Raw genomic sequence first — 6,548 nt, forward strand, 5'->3', positions numbered from 1 at the left:
ATAAATAAATAAATAAATAAATAAATAAATAAATAAATAAATAAATAAATAAATAAAACAAAACTTGGGAGTTTTTAAAAAAAATTGTTAAGGTCCTAAAGGTTTTTAAATAACTCTACTTAAGAATCAACTGACCCAGGCCAGGTGAGGTGGCTCATCCACCTCTCTCATCTCTACTAAAAAATCAAAATGTTGACTTTGGCTGGGCACGGTGACTCACGCCTGTAATCCCAGCACTTTGGGAGGCTGAGGCAGGCAGATCACCTGAGGCCAGGTGTCTGAGACCAGCCTGGCCAACATGGTGAAACCCTGTCTCTAATAAAAATACTAAAAATTAGCAGTGCGTGGTGGTGCATGCCTGTGATCCCAGCTACTCCGGAGGCTGAGGCAGGAGAACTGCTTGAACCCAGGAGGCAGAGGCTGCAGTGAGCTGAGATCAAGCCACTGCACTCCAGCCTGGGCAACAGAGCAAGATTCTGTCTGAAAAAAAAAAAAAAAAAAGAAAAAAAAACACTGGCCTGGAAAAAAAAAAAAAAAAAAAAACAGAGACGCCATTTTTTCTTTATTATTTTTTGCTACATCTTCATTTTTAGGCCAAATCTAATTTGTTCTTACCTCTAGGTCTCAGTAGGCTATTAATTCTTAAAATCTTACTAAGAAATCATCAAAATACTTCCATTTTTTTTATCATGAATATCTCTTTTTGTATGTTATTTATTTACTTTTTTATGAGACAGAGTCTTGCTCTGTCACCCAGGCTGAAGTTCAGTAGCACAATCATGGCTCACTACAGTCTAAACTTCCTGGGTTCAAGCAATCCTCCTATCTCAGCCTCTCAAGTAGGTAAGACTACAGGCATGCACCACCACGCCTGACCAATTTTTTTTAATTATATTTTGTAGAGACAGAGTCTTGCTATGTTTTCCAGGCTGGTCTTAAATTCCTGACCTCAAGCAATCCTCCCTCCTTGGCCTCCCAAGGTGTAATTCCACCCCCACACCATTTTTTTCCAGAGATGGGCTGTCCTGCTGCTAAATGAGTTATGTTGTGATCTCACAGCAACAGACTTACAAGGAGTAGCTTCTACTGTCAGATATCCAAAGGAATTCCTAAAATGTATTCTCTACCCAAGGGCCCTGGAACCTGGGTCTCCATAGTTTTTTGTTTGTTTGTTTTGTTTCCATTTCTTTTTTTTTTTTTTTCTGAGATGGAGTTTCACTCTTGTTGCCCAGGCTGGAGTGCAATGGCATGATCTCGGCTCACTGTAACCTCTGCCTCCCAGGTTCAAGCGTTTCTCCTGCCTCAGCCTCCTGAGTAGCTAGAATTACAGGCACCTACCACCACACCCAGCTAGTTGTTTTGTATTCTTAGTAGAGACGGGATTTCACCATGTTGGTCAGGCTGGTCTTGAACTCCTGACCTTAGGCGATCCACCCACCTCGGCCTCCCAAAGTGCTGAGATTACAGGCGTGAGCCACTGCGTCCAGCCTCCATAGTTTCTTCTCTCTTTAATTCCAGGAAAGACAGCAGTTAGGTGAGTAATGGAAATTATCAGACGAAAATAATCTTCTTGTCATCTAATCTAGATTCCTTTCTGGGATCCAATTTTAGTGATTATAAAAACCAGAATAAAACCCATCTGCCATCACTTCAGAAAGTGCCAGGGAAAAAGCCTAAGGAAGGCTTTTATTATTTATTTATTTATTTATTTTTCTTTTTTGAGACAAAGTCTCACTCTGTCACCCAGGCTGGAGTGCAATGACTCAGTCATGGCTCACTGTAGCCTCAACCCTCTGAGTTCAAGTGATCCTCCCTCCTCAGCCTCTTGAGTAGCTGGGACTACAGGTGCGCACCACCACACCCAGCTAATTTCTGATTTTTTGTAGAGACAGGCAGGCTCTCTCCGTGTTGCCGGGGCTGGTCTCGAACTCCTGGGATCAAGTGATCCTCCCATCTCAGCCTCCCAAAGGCCTGGGATTACAGGCATGAGCCACTGCACCTGGCGCTAAGGAAGAGTTTTAAACAATAAACTAGCAAGAGACCCAGGGAGGTGGCTCACACCTGTAATCAATCGCAGCATTTTGGAAGGCCAAGTTGGGAGGCTTGCTCCAGCCCAGGAGTTCAAGGTTGCAGTGAGCTATGATTGTACCACTGCACTCCAGCTTAGGTGATATAGCAAGACCATGACTCTGAAAGAAAGAAAGAAAACAAAAAAGATAATAAATTAGTAACATATATAGTCATGATAAAGCTGTTCAAAATTATGTTTGCAAGCTAAGTTTACATAGGAAAGAAACATTTGTTGCCTGATAGAAAGAAGTCCCTTACTTTTTAAAAAAGAGATTTTAAAAGAAATTTTATTCATCAAAATGTGGCTGCTACAAGAACTAAAATATTGTACCATTCGGTATATGGTCCTGTTTACCATATGTATGTGTCCTCTTACTAGCTTAAAACTTGATGGCATGACTTTGGAAATGCAAAAATGGTAAAACAAAAACAAAACCAGGGTAAATGCTCAGCTGTCTTTTCTTTCAGAGAAACTCCAAGGCATGAAGGAACCCCTCAGGTAACAAGTTTGTCCCCCTCATCTGTAAATTCTGCAATGAGGCAACCAACCCATTTCTCCTTTGCTTTCAAGTAGGCTCTGCTGATCCCCTCTCCTCTGTCACTGCCCATGGCTCAGACTGACTCGATCCTTTCTCAGTGGCCACAGCCAATGAAACTGGGTACCTGGGCCACCCAGAAGAGTGCAGTAGGAAGCTGGTCAGCTCTGGCCACCTTTAGGGTCTGTGCACATCCCCCAGGCCTGTCCAATGAGGCCAATAGCTATGGCAGCCTTTTTTGGTTTTTTTCTCTCCTGGATTCTTTCTCTTTTAGTCTCCAAAGATCTGTAGGCAATGGTGTTGGATTCCAGTTCCCTATCTCTAGGCACGTTGTCTTCAAACCAAAGGCCTTGTGTAGAAGATTTCTATTTTCCACTTTCTATTAAGACAGCAAGGCGGGGCTGGGTGCAGTGGCTCACACCTGTAATCCCAGCACTTTGGGAGGCTGAGGCAGGCAGATCACCTGAGGTCTGGAGTTTGAGACCAGCCTGACTTACATGGTGAAACCCCATCTCTACTAAAAATACAAAAAATTAGCCGGGCTTGATGGCATATGCCTGTAATCCCAGCTACTCAGGAGGCTGGAGCAGGAGAATCACTTGAACCCGGGAGGCAGAGGTTTCAGTGAACTGAGAACGTGCCATTACACTCCAGCCTGGGTGACAAAAGCAAAACTCCGTTCCCCGCAACATCTCCGGCATAAAAAATTAAAATTAAAATTAAAATAAATAAATAAATAAATAAAAACAAGGTAGCAGTGAGGGAGTCAAAACACAACTCAAATTGCATAGCTGTTTGTGCCTTTGTTCGAGTGATGTGGTGACATTTATTTTTCTAGTAAGATTGTCAGTTCCAGAAGGTTCAGAACTCCTATCATTTGACTGTTGTGTCACCTGTGCAGGTGCTCATATATAAGTGCTTCTTGAGCGAACTCGTTTTCTACTCTGTGACAAATCACAAATTCTAACATGTTGGTTCTAATAGTGAACGAGATACAACTAATCTCTGAAAACCTAGGTTGGCATACCCTACTGCCCAGTGGCCTAGAGGGATTTGGTATAATGCTAGCAAGAAATGGTGATATTTCATTACAATTATAGAAGAAAACATTCTGAACTCAGATCTTGGAAAGAATGGACACTAATATGCCCAATGAATATAATTTTCACAGTATTTCCAGGTGTGGATGTCTGTATTAGAAATGATTGTCACTTTTGCTGAGCGTGGTGGTGTGTGTCTGTAGTCGTAGCTACTTAGGAGGCTGAGGCAGGAGGACTGCATGAGCCCATTAGTTCCAGGATGTAGTGCACAATGATTGTGACTGTGAATAGCCACTGTACTCCATCCTGGGCAACATAGTGAGATCCCATCTCTAAAAAAACAAAAGAAATGAAATGACTGTCACTTTTGACAAGCTTTTAAATTTTCTTCTTAAAATATTTAGGTTTAGAGAATACTTGCTTTCAGAGTGAAGTCCTTCAGTTCCATTAACACATAAATTTCATTAATGCCATGAAACCTTCCTTATAAAGGTCTGAATTCTTTATAAATACAACAGACTACATTGGATCTGTCCAAAAGTCAAATGTGTTGAATTGAACTGAGTCTCAAACTTATCTTGACCACGTTATAGGTGAAAATCTTCTAAATGATTATGCTTGTTATACTACTGTAACTTTCTAGTTACCCTATAATTTTACTTTCTTTTTTTTTTTCTTTTTTTTTTTGAGATAGAGTTTCACTCTTGTTGCCCAGGCTGAGTGCAACGGCACAGTCTTGGCTCACTGCAACCTCCGCCTCCTGGGTTCAAGCGATTCTCCTGCCTCAGCCTCCCGAGTAGCTGGGACTGCAGGTGCCTGCCACCATACCTGGCTAATTTTTGTATTTTTAGTAGGGACGGGGTTTCACCATGTTGGCCAGGCTGGTCTCGAACTCCTGACCTCAGGTGATCCGCCCGCCTCGGCCTCCCAAAGTGCTGGGATTACAGGCATGAGCCACTGCGCCCAGCCCCTCATTTTACTTTCTTTAAATGACATGAGATTACAATAAATAGTGACAAGTGGCAGACATCATCAAAAGAAACAGTGAAGACCATTAATATTTTGTCAGACTCTATGCAATGGGTTTGAAAACACATATACCCAGGGAGGATGAATTTCCTTACCCTCAAACAGATCCAATTCCTCCCCGTAGGTCGAAGACAACATCTCCAAAGGTAAAAGTGAGAAACCCGACAGCGACTTGATCCATGAGTAGGCAGCCTGCTAGTAGGGGACTCCTTCACTCATTTACTTACGAGCTGGGCATTGTACTCGGCCCTGGAGATGCAGAGGTAAGCAAAGCACACCCATTGCCTCCCTCACCAAGTTTCTAGGAGCTTAGATTTTCACGGAGAAGACCATACAATGAACAAGCACACACATACCTAAGCCAGATCATTTCAGGTGCTGCGCAGGCCCACAGAGATAACACAACGGGGTAATGAGACAGGGGTGAGTTCGAGAGGCTGGAAAGGCCTTTCCAAGGAGAGAATAGGACGAAGTTCGTTCCCTTTCAAACTGTCCTCGTCATTCCGCCTGCTGACTCTATTTCGGTTGGCTTGGACGAGGACTGGTGGCTGATTAATGTTCAATGACCCACGGGGGCAGCCCAGGCCGACAGTTCCTCAGGACCCTGCAGGTCAACGTTTCGCAACTTCCCAGGCCTCTCCCTGCTCCAGAACAAGCCTGACTCCGCTCCCAGTTTTTCCGGTAATCTCCTCCTCACCGCTCCGCTGCTGCATTTTACTCACGCCCTCCAGGGAGCGGTCCTCGGCGTCCAGCTCTCAGGATGTGGAGAGCTGCAAATAGCACCGACAGCTGCAGCTGGAGGTAGTCGCCCGGGAAGCCAGCCAGCTGCTGCCACCACAGGGGCCAGGGCCGGCCGCGGGCCTCCGCACGCCCTTGTGAGCAGCTCAGCGGAACCCTCGACGAGGCGGGCCGGCTCGCCAGTGCAAATCACGGCTTTTATTTCCTTCTGGGTGCACACGTGGGGAGGGCGGGCGGGTGGGGAAGGAGAGTGTACACCCTTCAGTGTTTACCACTTCTCTTCAAAACTGCCTGGGAAGTAGGTTGGCACCAATAATCACCTCATTTGCACAAACAGGGACACTGAGGTGAAGGAAGTGACTGCACCGCCTGAACACAGCGGAGTCACAGGGAAGCAGGAAACCGTCCAGCCTCTGTGCTCCTGGAGCCTGGCCTTTTCCCTCTGGTTTTCTTAGTCCTTTTACGGTATCTCCGGACCATTTTTTCCCTCCTGTGCTCTCTGCTACGTACACAAGACTCACCTCCTCTGGCCACACTCCTCAACGCGAAAAGATGAGGATTACTTCCAGACCCCCACTGGAAACTGGTCTTTAAAGAGGGAAGCCTAGGCCAGGTGCGGTGGCTCACGCCTGTAATCCCAGCACTTTGGGAGGCCGAGGTGGGCGGATCTCCTGCGGTCAGGAATTGGAGACGGGCCTGGCCAACAGGGTGAAACCCTGTCTCTACTAAAAATACATAAATTAGCCGCTTGTGGTGGTGCACACCTGTAATCCCAGTTACTCGGGAGGCTGAGGCAGGAGAATGACATGAACTGGTGGGGGCAGTGGTTGCAGTGAGCCGAGATATCGTCCCCCTGCACTCCAGCCTGGGGCACAGACCCAGACTATGTCTCGAAAAAAAAAAAAAAGGCCATGCGCAGTGGCTCACGCCTGTAATCCCAGCACTTTGGGAGGCCGAGGTGGGCAGATCACCTGAGGTCAGGCGTTCAAGCCTGGCCAACATGGTGAAACCTGGTCTCTACTAAAAATACAAAAATTAGCTGGGCATGGTGGCGGGCGCCTGTAATCCCAGCTACTCGGGAGGCTGAGACAAACAGTGAGACTCTGTCTTTTTTTTTTTTTTTTTTTTTTTTTTT

This window comes from Piliocolobus tephrosceles, chromosome X (genome assembly GCF_002776525.5).
Source record: "Piliocolobus tephrosceles isolate RC106 chromosome X, ASM277652v3, whole genome shotgun sequence".
Classification (NCBI taxonomy): Eukaryota; Metazoa; Chordata; class Mammalia; order Primates; family Cercopithecidae; genus Piliocolobus; species Piliocolobus tephrosceles.